Genomic DNA, 17,165 nt, shown 5'->3' on the forward strand with positions numbered 1-17,165 from the left:
AATTTGTTCAGTAATCCCAAAAAGGAATCTCAGAGCCATTTAGAAATTTCTCCTAAGTCCCACTTAAAATTACCCACCAATCTCCCTTAAGTTCATTTCTTTCTTTTCATTCCAATTTCTACTATACATTTGGTCCTCATGATTTCTCTCTTTAATTAGTTAATTTTGTTCCTGAATGATTTTTCACCTAATAAGTACTGAAGCAGGACTTTGTCCTTCTGTCTAGCTCTAGATTCTTTTCTCTTTATCCACTATACTCTAGGGAATCACCTTACTATGAACCAGCACAGTATAAAGTCAGGGTGAAAGTTTGACAAGACTCTAGAAAGAGGATACTAGAAGGGAAGTACAAGCCAAAATTCACTTAGGATGGTTCTAGATAAAAATTCTCAGGATCCACAGCTCAAACCCTCTCTATATACTTCTTTAATGAGCAATTTCAAGGCTCTCTCTATTTAGCTCCAAGTCACAGAACAGTCTGTCCCATCTTACAGGAGAGCCTTTATATGCTTCTACACACCTGACAACATATCAAATTGCCAAAAGATTCAGTGATAGAAAAACATTATTCCATATCATACACAAGGTGTAATTTCTATGTCCTTATTTCCTGTTTCCTGGCCTCAGACCTGCCTCTTGCTAGGAAAACAGAACATCCACACCTGTGTGTGTGTGTGTGTGTGTGTGTGTGTGTGTGTGTGTGTGTATGAGAGAGAGAAAGAGAAAGACTGTATATTTAATGTCAGTAGAGGAGTTGACGTTGTGAGGCTGTTGACAAAGAATAAAAAAAGACAAAAGAATAAGCCAATTTAAGTCAGGTAGAATCTTTGCTTCCATTCTGTGAGTCATTAGGTACCGATGAGAAGCAGAATGCCTTATAAGAAACTTTGTTCTTGATGGCTGTTCAGAAAATACTAAGGAAAAAAGTAACAAATATTTTTGTCACATGTATTTCAATATCACTCTATATAATATTTTGGTTGTCTATGGAAAACATAAAGTGTAAATGAGCTTTCCATCATGGTACAAAAGTTGTTAAGTGTAAGCCAATAAACCATTAATGCAAAGAGTCTTGTATATCTTATTCATTTTAAATTTCTACTTGTTATTTATGTTTCTATTTGCATTAACCCATAATGTTTCACTGTCCTACATAAAGGACACATATAAAAACCTATAAAACTTTATAAGACATTTATATATAGGATGATGGGACATAATGTGTTGAGGAAATCTTTTGTCACATCTGAAAACTTCAGTCCTCACCATTTGTATAGCAGCTATTTTACCTCAGTGTTCAAGTTATTTGCCATGGGAAAAGCCTATTGTTTTACACAGCTAAAATATAAGTGCTGGTTGATAAAATGACACACAGACAAAATACCATAATTTTTAAGATAACATTTTAATGATAAGTGGATATAAAATGATTCATAAATAAACCTGTTTTCAACAAACTAGTAAAATTAAGACAACAATTAACTAATATATAAAAATACAAAGGCTATAGCAGGAGTACATATAAAATGGATATTACTAAAGAGATGAGTTTATTTTCAATCAGGAAGATTTACTACATATCATGGAAAAGATACTAGTGAAGTTGGACCCTATAAAATGTTTTTGAGCCTATGCATTCTGGAGGAAGGAAAAGCAAAGAAAAGTGCCAAGAGAAGGAGCTGCATTCCAGGAAGAAAGAAACAACATAAGGAAAGGCACAGGACAGAGCCAGGGTGTTTTCCAAGAAAATGCCTATTTGTAAATTACCTAAAACATAGGCTTATGTAACACCAAGCAAATAAAGTGGGGGAAATCGGACCCTGAGGGTAAGTGTCTTGAATATCTTGGTAAGGAACATGGACTTCTATTGAAGTCTCTTTAATTTTACACCTTGTACCACAAAATCCACATAAAACATCAGAACACCTGCCGCAGAGCAAAAACTCCTTAAAAGTAGGTGGTAATGTTCTATTTCTTGATCTGGGTTGTGCTTACATTGATATGCTCATTTTGTTATGGTTCATCAAGGTGCAAACTTAGAATGTGAATGCTCTTCTGTTTATTTTTTATGCTTAAAAGAAGGGTTTTTTAAAAGTTGAGATGTTGCAAAGAAATAGTGTATTGGGGCGGAATTAACCTTTGGATGTAGTAGTTATTTGCCATGAATTACCATGTCATCACTGATGATTTCTCCTTATAGAAAGAAAACTATTCAATAAAATATTGATGAAATGTTAATTCTCAATAAAGTAATAACAGATTAACTTTTGGTGTTTTGTTTTTAAAAAAATTTAAAAACTAATCACCATTAGTTCTTCTCTTTCCATCATAAAGTGATATTAGAGTTTCACCAAGATGTACCATGCTTATACCATGTACTTGCATACTTCTAAAATATCTCCATGTCTCCCTGGAGACCTTTGATTATTGTTTCTTGACTCTCTTTCTAATATAATTTCCACCATTTCTTCTTTCCCACTCCTCTATATTCTTGTACTGCATCCACATGGAACAACTTCTTCTGCAAGCATTCCATAGCTTACCATACTAACTCACATCTCTATACTTTTTCATATAATGTCCTTAATGTTTCATATCCACCCTGTCTGCAGTCCTGTACTGAAATGTAACCACTTGGAGACCTGTTTTTCATTAATTATAAGGTTCCAAACCTTATAGACACCTGGTGAGTAAGACATCTTTAAATTTTCCAGCCAGAATAAATTACTCCCTCCTTATGCCACTTCTATTTTGTGTAATCACTTCTATAAGAACTGGTCTTTCTGAAATTCTTTGTTGTCATATCTAATTCCCCCATTAAATTTTGTGATCTCCATTGGACGGAAAAACTTGGTCTAGAGCTACAAGAATCTCTTGGGTAGAGAAGGAATTTTTTTTAATAGATCTTTTCTTTTAGTCTATGATGGTCCCTAGGAAGGTCAACAACAGGAAAGTGCCCAAATGGGAAATTCCGTAAGAGTTACAGATGTCTGGTCTGGTGACATTGACTTAATGTTGAAGTTTGGACAGAGATGAGCGGAAAACCTAGTTCTGGTTAGTACCCTCCATAGATGAATCCAAAAGTCCTTCCTCATTCTGTCTTTCTAGCATAGAGATTTCTCTCTCTTGCATCACTCTTCTTTTGTGTCACAACTACTACAGTCTCTGTAGAAGAGCTTTATCAATAGTGCATTATAACAGTAAGGCCTATTTGGAGCAGCAGGGCTATGGCCCAGACTAAAACAATAGTGGGTGATACAGGCTGCTGGGAAACTAGTCATATTATTGTGTACTTATATCATTACAGAGCATTTGGGAGCAGCTTCTTAAATTAAGTTCTTATTGTTGTGGGCTCACTTGGTGAGAGATGAGAGACCTCAAAGAGAAAAATACTGGCCTTCCTGTTAACCTAGTCATGTGACCCTGAGGTGCTTTATTTTGAAAAATAAGAGTTCCTAAAACATATCTCATAAAGGAGCTGGATGGGGGTGCTGTGGGGGCGGGGGCGGTTCATACCAGTAACAGAATGAATAGTCCTTTTTTTTTTTTTCCTTTGAAGACTGCCAAGTCTAGATCTGTTCTTTAGGAAGACTGTTCTGGGAATAAAGCAGGGAGGGGACAGGAATGTAGGGAGGAGGACTAGTGAGGAGAGTTAGTAAGTCTTCTGGTTAGAGGTAATAGAATCCCTAAATGACAAAATCTAGAGGAAATACATTGAAGAGAAACAATGAATTTGATGATTTGTGGGAAACATTGACAGGTTCTAGAAATTTATTAGACGTATGAGGCAAGAGAGGAGTCATAAATTCCTCAAGTGTTTAGTTGGAACCATTAACAAAAATAAAAATCACAAAAGGCAGACTCTGTGTGGCAGAAAAGATTTGACTCGGGACTAGCATGTACGTTTGACTTAGCTATGATACAGTGGTACATTCATGCACCAACCTAACTGTGTTAGGCAGCTTTTCATCACTTTGATTAAAATACCTGACAAGAAAAACTTGACCAGAGGAAAAAAAAGTTTATTTGGGCTCATGGTTTCAGAGGTCTTAGTCCATGGTCAATTGACTGACTCTATTGCTCTAAGCCAGAGGTAAAAATGATGGTGGAATGGTAAGGCAGAGGAAAGCTGCTCAGAAAAGGAGAGGAAGGAGCCAAGGACAAAATAAACCCTTCCAGGGCATGCCCCCATTGTGTACTTGCCCCAACTAGATTCCACGTTCCAGTCATCAGTTGATGAATCCACTGACAAGGCCAGAGCCCTCATGATCTAGTCATTGCCTAAAACCCACACCTCTGAATCTTGCTGCATTGTGGACCATGCTTTCCACACATGAGCTTTGGGGAGACATTCTAGATTCAAACCCTAACACGAACACAGTAGTTTTCATAACTAGTTGCTATTAGGATCACCTGATCAATTTTTTAATGTAGTTATTTCTGTTAGAGTGGAAAATTTTAGATAACAAGTTAGATAGATATACCATCGTTGTTTAAGCTGGCAATGCATTTTTATTTAATCACACTTCATAAACTGCAACTAATTATAAATGCTAAAGTAACAGGAAAACAATGATTGGAGGCTAGCAGCAGGTATTAAAATAATAGCTATTTTCTTAGGCAACATAGCTGTTTAGTGCCTCCTATGTGGATGATTCATAAACATAGTAAATTATATATGAGAATTCTTGAGTTGAGCTAGAGATGTAACTCAGGGTACAGTGCTTGCTTGCCTAGCATGCACAAAGTCCTGGGTTGAATATCCAGAATCAAAACAAAAAGAAAGAGAATTACAGCATTATTGAGAGTTCTGGTGGAGAGAGGGGGCAATAATAGTAAATCTCTATGAAATCAAAGCTAGATCTGCTTGGCCTTATATCTGTTTTATATCCATACTCATTATTTTTAAAACTACAGGAACAATTGCTTTTCTATATGACTAAAACTTTATAGCTTCCAACTCTATTTTTATCAAAATGTGTGTTTTAATGCACACTCTTAAAAATTCAAGGTTTCTTAGAACTACAATCATTGTAATAATCAAAGAGGTCTACAGTTTTCCCTGAATCAAAACTATCTAGGGGTAAGGTCTTTAGAGACAAATGGAAAGAGATATGGTCATAAATCATTGACTGAAGTTGAGAACAGAAGGTAGCACAAGGTAAATTTTTAGAGTCAGTGGCAGAGATGGAGGGCAGGTGATATTACTAGAGAAGAGGATAGACAGAAACTTGGAGCTAAACCTGTATTTTCACATTTGTGGATTCTTTTAAAACCACATGGCTTTATATAGTTCTTTAATTGTTAGGAGAGGTTCAGAAGAGAGAGTGCCAGAGGCAGATATACTCACTCTGGCAGGGGAGTCTGCTTCTCTACTGTGCTTACCATCCAGATCAGTATGGATTAATATTGTGATCTTTGTCTGCAGAACTAAAAGAGGACTTGAGCAGAGGCTGAGGAAGGGGCTGTTACTGCTCAGCTATATTGGTAACAGGACTGCTAAATGGCCCACGTGTGTGTCTTGCTTTCACTTGCAGTGAATGTAGAGTCATCCCTGGCACAGAAAGCCTTGTTGTCAAAGTAGAATGTGCTTTCAGGGATATAGGAGTGCTAAATGTGCCCTCTTTAGGTTGTACAGGATCAAAGGAAAAAATCAAACCACTCTCTTCACTGTATATTCTACCACTAGGTCCAAACCTGGCATTTGTTAGGCACTTAGAAAATATTGTTAGAATGAATAAATGAGCAAATTAAGTGTGTCTTGGAGTATTTGTGCCTCATTTTTTCTTATTGGGTTGCTTTGGAAACACTGAATGAAGTCACTCTACTGATATTATTAATACTTATTTGATAAAATAGTACTTGATTGACATATGATTACTTTTATTTTTCTTTAACTTCCTGAAGATCACAGAACTTAACTGAACATCATTTTAGTATCAGTATTTAAACACTAAACTATTGAATTTTTTTAGTGTGATTCAAGTAAATTAAGCAATGACACAACATAATTCCTGACCTTCATGTGAAGAGAAAAATAAATTGCTAGCTATTTGCAAGAAATTTCACAAAAAAAAAACTGAGAGCTAAATTTGATATTTGGCAAATAATTTGCATTTCTACAAATATCAATATACATTAAATGAATGAAGAACAATTAGTTTGCAAAGTTATTTATCAATTATCCTTAAAACTGCACTATGAGGAAAGCAAGATCATTGTGATTTATTCTTATTTCATAAATGAAGAAACTGAAGATCAGTAAGATTGAGTCATTTATTTGCCAAGGGTCATTACATCAATAATTTTTGGACTAAATCAGCTGACTTCAGGTAAGAGCTCGCCTGTGGCCACATGCTGACTTGCTGTGGAATGTAGAGCACAGAATGACATCCTGCGAGCCAACCCACCAAGGGAGAGAAGAAGGTTTCCTCAGAACAGTTCATCTATCACAGAGGTGGGCATTGAACAAAACACAGAACAACAACACATCCTTGTTTTCAAAGTATATCTTCCATTTTCAGTGCAATAATTCCTCACTATGTTTCATCTATCATTCATATACAATGTTTAAGGATTAATAACTAAGAATCTGCAGAAAATTTATGATGCTCTCAATCTAAAAGAGTTTTGTAGTCTTTGTTTCTTTTTCTTTCTTTCTTTCTTTCTCTTTTTTTTTTTTTTTTTTTTTTTTGGTGCCAGGGGTTGAATCCAGGGGCACTTAACCACTGAGGCACATCCTTAGCCCTTTTTTTATATTTCATTTAGTGAGACAGGGTCTCACTAGCTTGTTTAGTGCCTAAGTTGCTGAAGCTGGGCTTTGAACTTGTGATCTTCTGCCTCAGACTCCCAAGTGGCTGGGAATACAGGAGTGCACCACTACGCCTGGCCAGATATAGTTTTAAGGCAGAGAAAGTGTAAAGGTTAACACTCTTAAAAGAAACAACTGAGCTAGGGGCTGTACCACTATCTCCTACTTAAAGGCAACATTTCCTATAAGTAGAAAATTGGGGATTATCTCAGTGCCCCATGTGATTATTACAACTGGGGGGTCTTTATATTTTCATTAGCATAGCAACTCTCCATGTTGTAAGTTGAAAGTGTACTGGGTGGCTTAACAGTCAATATCCTTCTTCAGAAACTTAAAAAATTAAGGCTGTCTGACAGACTGAGAAATCACAATCCTATTATAAATCACATCAGGATAGAAATGTTGTACAAAGCCACATTCTCAAATTTTTATTTCAGTAATTCAGTAGCTAACTTTTTCTCCAAGATATCCTAAATACTAAGTACAATGACTCAAAGGCATAATTCAGAACAAAATATGAAATATTAGAATGTTGTATTGATAATTTGTGTATTGAATGATTACAAAGATGAGCAGTATTTAATTTGAATTCTGCTACAAATAGAATAGTTTGAATATAGAAACAAAATAGAACTCGATCCTACTATTTTTTTGTCATATCCTGGAAAAAAATTATTTCATTCTGAAATAAAGTATAGGGGAAACTCCAGTGATCCACCAAAATTTCTTGTGATGACTATAAATCTCAGCATGTGTGAGTATATTTATTTATTTACATATATAGCTGATAAACATCTGGAAAATATTAAGAATTTTATATATTTTATAAAAATAGAAATTATAAATGATGGACATTTAATAATGTATTTTCTGCTTTCTGTTACTATGTGGACTTCCATTTATTTAGTAAGAAGCAAGAGAAGAGCATTAGATTAGTTCATAATGCAGAAGTGAAAGGTGCATCATAATTGTATCTTCTGATGTTCATACACAAGTTGTAAACTTACAAAATATTGTTGTATGTAATAAAGCAAGAAACAATGTCCCTCCTTGAAGAAATGAATAACAAAATCAGTCTTTTTTTAAGAGAGAGAGAGAGAGAGAATTTCAATATTTACAGTTTTCGGCGGACACAACATTCTTTGTATGTGGTGCTGAGGATGGAACCCGGGCCGCACGCATGCCAGGAGAGCGCACTACCACTTGAGCCACATCCCCAGCCCCACAAAATCAGTCTTTTTAAAAAATCAATTATCATATAAAATTCTGGATTGTACACTATTATTTGCAAATAAATATGAAATCATTGGTTTAGATATTACTCAAATATTAAGGAGTATTATTAATTAAGGAAACTCAAAGTTCAATAAATTCCAACAGTATAAAATTATTTTGATCTTAAAAAGCATATGCTACTACTGATGAGAATATAAATGGCTCAGCCACTTTGGAAAACTTTCTGGCAGTTCCTCAAAAGGCTTAATATAGATTTATCATATAATTCAGCAATCCCTCTCCTAGGCATATATTCAAGAAAAAATACATATCCACACAAAGACTTGTATATGAATGTTCATGGTACATTATTCATAATAGCCAAAAAGCAGGACAAAAAAATCCCCAATTTCCAAAAACTGATGAATGGATAAATAAAATGTGACATATCCATACTAAATAATAATATTTGGCAATAAAAACTAAAGCCTACTCAGGATACTGAGGAAAGATGATCACAAGTCCGAGTTCAGCCTTGGGAAAAAAAATAAAATGGAACAAGGATATAGCTCAGTGGTAGAGCACCCCTGGGTTTAATCCACAGTACTAAAAGAGAAAAAAAAATTAAAATATTGATGCATGCTATAACATAGATGAACCTTGACAACATTATGCTAAGTGAAAGAAGTCAGAAAGGATCAACTATTGTATAAATCTATTTACATTGAATTTTCAGTTAGGAAACACACACACACACACACACACACACACACACACACACGCAAGGCCTCGTACATCCCTAAGCTACATCCCCAGCCTGAGACAGAAAATATATTTGAGGGTACATATAGCTGAGGAGGGGCAAATGGGAAGCAATTGCTAATGAGGATGAAGCTCCTTCTTTCGGTGGTAAAATGCTCTGAAGTTGATTTTGATGCTGATCTTACAATTCTGTAAACAGACCAAAAAATCATTAAATTAGTTTTAAAAATATAAGAAATATCAGTCTCACAACTAATTAGTTTGTGTAAACTAAATTTCTTTTAAAAATACTTAGATGCACCATGCACAAAACTCAACTCTAAATGGATCAAGGACTTAGGAATACAACCAGAGACCCTGCATCTAATAGAAGAAAAAGTAGGCTTTAAGCTCCATCATGTGAGATTAGGCCCCAACTTCTTTAATAAGACTCATATGGCACAAGAATTAAAATCAAGAATCAATAAATGGGATGGACTCAAACTAAGAAGTTTCTTCTCAGCAAAAGAAACAATCTGTGAGGTAAATAGAGAGCCTACATCTTGGGAGCAAATCTTTACCCTTCATACATCAGATAGAGCACCAATCACTAGGGTATGTAAAGAACTCAAAATACTAGACACCAAAAAACAAATAACCCAATCAATAAATGGGCCAAGTACCTGAAGAGACACTTCTCAGAGGATAATGTACAATCAATCAACAAACACATGAAAAAATGCTTATCATCACTAGCAATCAGAGAAATGCAAATCAAAACCACTTTAAGATTTCATCTCACTCCAGTCAGAATGGCATCTATTATGCCAATAAACAACAATAAGTATTGTCGAGGTTGTGGGGGAAAAGGTACACTCATACACTGCTGGTGGGACTGCAAATTGGTGCAGCCAATATGGAAAGCAGTATGAAGAGTTCTTGGAAAATTGGGAATGGAACCACCATTTGATCCAGCTATCCCTCTCCTTGGTCTATACCCAAAGCACTTTAAAACAGCATACTACAGGGACACAACCACATCAATGTTTATAGCAGCACGATTCACAATAGCTAAATTATGGAACCAACCAAGATGCCCTTCAATAGATGAATGGATAAAAAAATGTGGAATATATACACAATGGAATATTACTCAGCAATAAAAGAGAATAAAATCATGGCATTTGCAGGTAAATGGATGGAGTTAGAGAAGATAATGCTAAGTGAAGTTAGCCAATCCCAAAAAACCAAATGCTGATTTTTTTTTTTTTATATTAAGAGGCCGATTCATAGTGTGATAGGGAGAGGGAGCATAGGAGGAATAGATGAACTCTAGATAGGGCAGAGGGGTGGGAGGGGAAGGGAGGGGGCATGGGGTAATTAATGATGGTTGAATGTGATGATAATTATTTTCCAAAGTACATGTATGAAGACACAAATTGGTGTGAATATACTATGTATACAACCAGAGATATGAAAAATTGTGCTCTATATATGTAATAAGAATTGTAATGCATTCCGCTGTTATATATAAATAAAAAAATACAAAAAATACTTACATACTTTCCCAGTTACAGGGATGTTTAACTACATTAAGGATGTTTAATAATTTGGGCTGGGGCTGGGACTCAGTGGCAGAATAAAATTTTGACAGAATTCATTAGTTCTTTACTTCAAAGTGAAAAGACCATCGGGTTCTAACAGATCTCACTGAGTTTTGGGATTAAAATATCTGATCGTCTGAAGAGAAATATACTGACAAGCAAATAATTAGTATGTACAGAATGAATTGAGGCCTGCAGTTTAAGATTGTGCCTGCTATGTGTTTTCAGCTCACAAATAATTCATTCCAATATAGTATAAAAATTGCACTGCTACAAACATCAAAGAAGGGGCTAAACAAAGATTAAGCAAAGATATTTCACAATCCATTGTGTCTGGGGATTTATGCAATATGTGCAGGAATAATGGCTGAATATATCCTTGTTACTTATACCAGGGAAAACAATGGTGGGTACTTTGAAACTTAGCTTAAAAATTCTTGTCTAGTGACTTTCATATTGTATTTTGCAGAAGCCTAACACATCATGGAGGTTTCTTAGGCTTAAATTTCTTCTCAGTCCAGAATTCTGTGGTTCTTTGCTCATTATTCTCTGATGACATATATGGATGATTTAACACAGAAATCCTTACTCTTGACTAGAGGGGGGTCAAAACCAGATAAATTATTTATGAATTAATGACTTAATGAAAATTAAGGGAAAACAACATATAAATTGAAAACTAAGATAAAAAAATGGTTTATAATTGCAATTTCATCCTACGTTTAACAGCCATGCAGAAATGAGAGAAGAAAGTCATATCTTCAAATATTTTTGTGTAATTTAAAGTTCCACTACTATGAATAATGTAAAGCACTAAGAGATCACATCACTTGTGGTGAAGCATATATATTTTCAGTGAGCTCTCGGAAGTGAAAACATGATGAAAAATAATAATTAAAGAATCCCAAGACATAAGGAAAATTATAAGTTAAATTATAAATAAGCCATTATTAAGCATCATATTTATTGCCAGCATTGATCACATGCTACTAAAAGGGAGTTTTCCTGGCTTTCACTGAGGCTTTGCTCCCAGATTTAAAAACAGTATTTCTAAGAAGTCATTTTGTGTATTCCATGACATCAAGGGACTTTCCCCCATAAATAATGAAGACAGCAGTTTTTCTGATTTCTACAAAGGTAATATGTTGTTTAAGACTTGTTTTTATTTATTGGAAACTGAATGAGTGTACAAAAAATACCTGGAAAAGTCACTTTCTTTTTTTTTTATTGTTGGTCGTTCAAAACATTACATAGTTCTTAATATATCATATTTCACAGTTTGATTCAAGTGGGTTATGAACTCCCATTTTTACCCCGTATACAGATTGCTGTATCACATCAGTTACACTTCCATTGATTTACATATTGCCATTCTAGTGACTGATGTATTCTGCTGGACGAAGAGCTTGAGAAGAAGATTAACATTAAACAGGGATGAGAGGTGGGAGGGAAAGGGAGTGAGAAGGGAAATCGCATGGAAATGAAAAGTCACTTTCTAATTGCTGGATTCCAAACGGAAAATTAGATGATAAAAAGAAAAAATGAGGGTGGGAAGGCAGGCTGGCAGGAAGAACGAGAGGGCAGGGCAGAAGGAGGAAAGAGAGAAAAATGTTAAGGTTGGAAGGAGGAGAAAAAAGAAGAGCGGGTAGGGAAGAAGGCAGGGAAGAGCTGAAGGGAGGAAGGGAAAGCAGGGCTGAAATAGGAAGGGAGATCAGGGATGAAGGGAAGGAGGAAGACCAGGGTTGAAGGAAGCGCAGGGCTGAAGGGGGAGCAAGGAGAAAGGGAGCAGAGAAAGGAAGGAAGGGCAGGGCTGAAGGGAGGGCAGGGAGGAAGTGAGGGCAGCATGGAAGGTAGGGCAGAAAGGAAAAAAGGGCAGGGCCCAAGGGAAGACAGGGCGGCAGGAAGGAAGAGAGGGCAGGGAGGAAGGGAGAGAAGGGAGGAAAAGAGGGCAGGATGAAGGAAGGAAGGGAGGAAGGGCAGGCAGGGATGAGGAGAGGGCAGGGAAGAAGGGAGGGCAGGAAGGAAGGGGGTAGAGAGAAAGGGAGGGCAGGGCTCAGGGGAGGGCAGGGAAGAAGGAAGTTCAGGGCTAAGAGGGTGGGGCTGATGGGCAGGCAGGGAGAAAGGGAGGGCAGGGCAGAGGGGAGGGTAAGGAGGAAGGGAGGGAAGGGCTGAGGGGAGGGCAGGGAGGAAGGGAGGGCAGGGAAGAAGGGAGGGCAGGACTGAGGGGAGGGCAAGGCTGAAGGGAGGGCAAAGAGGAAGGAAGGCAGGGAGGAAGGGAGGGCAGGGAGAAAGGGAAGGCAGGACTGAGGGTAGGGCAGGAAGGAAGGGGGCAGGGCTGAGGGTAGGGCAAGCAGGAAGGGAGGGCATGGCTGAGGGGAGGGCAGGGATGAAGAAAGGGCAGGGCTAAGGGGGGCAGGGCTGAAGGGAGGGCAGGGAGGAAGGGAGGGCATGGTTGAGGGGAGGGCAGGGAGAAAGGAAAGGCAGGGATGAGGGGAGGGCAAGGAGGAAGGGAGGGAAGGGCTGAAGGGAGGGTAGGAGGAAGGGAGGGCAGGGCTAAAAGAAGGGTAGGGAGGAAGGGAGTTCAGGGCTGAGTGGAAGACAGGGAGGAAGGGAGGGCAGGATTAAAGGGAGGACACGGAGGAAGGGCTGCAGGGCTAAGAGGAGGGCAGGGAGGAAGGGAGGGCAGGGAGGAAGGGAGGGCAGGGAGGAAGAGGGGCAGGGCTGAGGGTAGGGTAAGGAGGAAGGGAGGGCATGGCTGAGGGGAGGGCAGGGATGAAGGGAGGGCAGGGATGAAGGGAGGGCACAGCTGAAGGGAGGGCAAGGAGGAAAGGAGGGCAGGGCTGAGGGGAGGGAAGGGCTAAAGGGGAGGCAGGGAGAAAGGGAGGGCAGGGCTAAGGGGAGACAAGGAGGGAGAAAGGGAGGGCATGGCTGAGGGGAGGGCAGGGAGGAAGGGAGGGCATGACTGAGGGGAAGGCAGGGAGGAAGGGAGGTCAGGGCTAATGGAGGGCAGGGAGGAAGTGAGGGCATGGCTGAGAGGAGGGCAGGGAGGAAGGGAGGGCAGAGAGGAAGGGAGGGCAGCTAGGAAGGGAGGGCAGGGCTGAAGGGATGGAAGCACTGAAGTGAGGGTAGGGCTGAAGGGAGGGCAGGGAGGAAGAGAGGGCCGGCTAAGGGGATGGCAGGGAGGAAGGGAGGGCAGGGTTGAGGGGAGGGAAGGTAGGAAGGGAGGGCAGGGCTGAAGGGGTGGAAGCTGAAATGAGGATAGGGTTGAAGGGAGGGCAGGGAGGAATGGAGGGAAGGGCCTAAGGGAGGGCAGGGAAGAAGGGAGGAAGGGAGGGCAGGGCTGAAGGTAGGGGAGGGCAGGGCTGAAGGTAGGGCAGAGAGGAAGGGAGGGCAGGGAAGAAGGGAAGGCAGGGAGGAAAGGAGGGCAGGGCTGATGGGAGGAAGGGAGGGAAGGGAGGAAGGGAGGGCTGAGCTGAGGGGAGGGCAGGGAGGAAGGGAGGTCAGGGATGCGGGTGGGCCGGGAGTAAGAGAGGCCAGGGCTGAGGGGAGGGCAGGGAGGAAGGGAGGGCAGGGCTGAGGGGAGGGCAGGGCTGAGGTAAGGGCAGGAAAGAAGGGATGTCAGTTAGGAAGGGAGTGCAGGGCTGAGGGGAAGGCAAGGAGGAAGGGAGGGCAGGGCTGAAGAAAGGATAGGGATGAAGGAAGAGTAGGGCTGAGGGGAGGGCAGGGAGAGAGGGAGGGCAGGGAGGAAGGGAGGGCAGGGCTGAGGGCAGGGCAGGAAAGAAGGGAGGGCAGGGCTGAAGAAAGGGTAGGGCTGAGGGGAGGGCAGGGAGAAAGGGAGGGCAGGACTCAGGGGAAGGCAGGGAGGAAGGGAGGGCAGGGAGGAAGGGAGGGCAGGGCTGAAGTGAGGGCATTGAGGAAAGTGCAAGTGTGGGCAGGAAGGTTGGTGGGTAGGACTGAAGGGTTGTAGAGAAGACGACGCATAAGGGAGGAATGAGGGCTGGAAAGAAGTGAGGATAGGAGGGCAGGGTGGACGTGAAGGAAGGAGGGAAGGAGAGGTGGGAGTGGAGGGGGAGTGGGGAAGGTTGGGCAGGATGAGGGATGGAAGTAAAGGAGGGTGGAAGGAATGAAATCCCCAAAGCTGTAATGATGCTGAACTATCCTGTTCTCTTTGCTTCCCAGTTTCCTGGTGAGGGTATTCATCATATGGCACTGTTCTAAGATCTTGATCTTTCTAACCTCTGAGAAATGAAAACATCGATAGTTTTTTTTTTTTTTTTTTTTTTTTTTAATGTGCTCAGGATTTCTCCAAGTACCTGCTCAATTCCCCTCTCCTGATAAGCACAGGAGGAGGGGCTGTGCCACTTGCTCAGTCCTGGCAGATTGAGGCTATCTGGATATAAGAAGACCCTCCCATCCCTCCACTCCTACTCTGAACCGTGTTCTCCATTTTCCCTATGGAAAAGCTGCTCCCAATCCCAGTGCAGGTCTGAGTAAAAGGGACTTTTTCTATTACCAGGCAGAGTCAATATGAGACATTCAGGAACACTGGAATTATGATGAGGGCATAAAAATTAGAATAGGCTCTGATGCCAGACTACCTTGGTTTGAATCACAGCTCTGCTGTCTTTACTAATCCATGATCTATACCACAGCAGGGAAAATAAAAAATAAAGACGTAAATATCATATGTCCACTAGACATTTACCCTATGAATAGTTTTCTAGGGAAATTTGAATCACAGTGTTAACAGGTACTTTGCTTTATCATTTTATGTTATATAAAAATATTCCCACTATAATTATCATAACAAAATATAGATTTAAAAAGGTATTTTTGAAATTGTATTGTTAGATATTATGGTTTGGTTATAGTCTGTCCCCCAAAGGTTCATGTGCTGGATATTTGGCCTCTATGGTGGTGCTGAGGTGGTGAAAACTTCAAAAGATGGGGCCTCGTGGGAGGTAATTAAGTCATGGGGGGTACAGTCCTCAGAAGGAATTAATTCTGGTATCATGGAATGGATTATTATAGAAAGAGTAAGCCTGGTCCCTCCTTGATCCATTGTTTCCTGTCTTCATGTGATCTCTTCCACTGCATGGCTTGACCCTGCTGCATGTGTTTTACCCACTGAGATGTCATTGCCATAATGCCCTCACTAGAGCTGAACACATGCCAGTGCCCTGATCTTGAACCTCCCAAACTCTGTACTAAATAAACCTCTTTTTAAAATAAGTTATACAGCCTTGGGTATTTTGTTATAGCAATGCAATATGGACCAAGACAATATATAACATTCACAATATAATAAAAAATGTTAAAATCATGAGGGAATAGCTCAATGACTCTCACAAAGTAAGAACCACCCAGGTCTCTGCAATATTCTACTTCTGTTGCATATATGCACAAGGGTATTGTTGATCTTATTTTTAAGTTGCTGACAGATGTTCAGGAAAAGATTTCCTTTACTTTTTCCCAGGAGTGCCCTGAGCCATCCCAGACTTCCACAGTTAGAACCTATGCTTCCAACTTGACAACAAGAGCTGTTTTCTCCTAGTCTTGAGAACTTCTATTCCTGCACTGATCCCAGAAGTATTACTGCCTAATCATTTTTGGATGAGGCAGTAATACTTTCTGGGATCAGTGGATGAACACAGTGGTAGAACTTAATCTCCCTTGGGAGCCTATGGCAGGAAGATTTTTGTTTGTTTGTTTTTCTTGTTCAGTTTTTGGTTGTTTTATTTTTGTTTTGTACAACATCGGGGAATGAACCAAGGGTTCTCTACCACTGAGCTATATCCCTGCCTTTTTAATTTACTTTATTTGAGACAGTGTCTCTCTTACTTGCTATCTTCTGCCTCAGGTTTCCAAATAGCTCAGATTACAGCATGCACTCCTTCCTGTGCTTGGCTTGAGCCTAGGAATTTTAGGTCCGATGACCAGATGACCAACACAGTAAAAACCCCATCTCAAACACACACACATATACACAAACACAAGAAATTACTTGTCCAACCTGCTTACTAGCTCTATAGCACCAGTCTAGTTATAATTCACTGTTTTCCAGAGGAATTGCTACTAACCCAGACACCCCTCTTTGGCTGACTCTGTAATCTGCCAATTTTAGCACTGCAAGTCTGCTATACCGGGAATAACAATAATTACAGGCAACAGCAGCAAAAGCAACAACTTTGTGGTGCCCTCTGTAACCCTAGTAGTCAATTTATCAGAAAATATTAGAAGAGGATCAAACAAGAGAATATCCCTACTACAGATTTTGCATTTGCTAATTCCTATTTGATACTAAGGAGTGTGTTATGGTTTGGGTGTGAGACAGTGCAAGAAGGTTCAGAGGAATGATGATTGGGTTGTGAGAGTCTTAACCCAATCAGTGATTTAATCCCCTGAGAGAGATTAACTGAGTGGTAACTGAAGTGGAAGGGTGTGACTAGAGGAGGTGGGAATTGGGGCCAAGGTTTGGGTATATATTTGTATCTAGGGAGTGGAGCCTTTCTCTGCTTTTTGATCGCCATGATGTCAGCTGCTTCCCTCTGCCACGCACTCTGCCATGATGTTCAGCCTCACCTTGAGCCCTGAGGAATGGAGCTGGCCTTCTATGGACTAAGACCTCTGAAACCATGAGCCCTCAAATAAACTCTTCCTCCTCTATAATTGTGCTGGTCAAATTCTTCAATCAGAGCAGCAAAAAAGCTGACTAAAACAGAATGTGACCATCATGAACATCAGCAATCTGTGTATCTAAAAACTCCAATAACATATAGTGTACTCTGCATAAA

This window comes from Spermophilus citellus (genome assembly GCF_964194105.1).
Source record: "Spermophilus citellus genome assembly, chromosome: 3".
Lineage (NCBI taxonomy): Eukaryota > Metazoa > Chordata > Mammalia > Rodentia > Sciuridae > Spermophilus > Spermophilus citellus.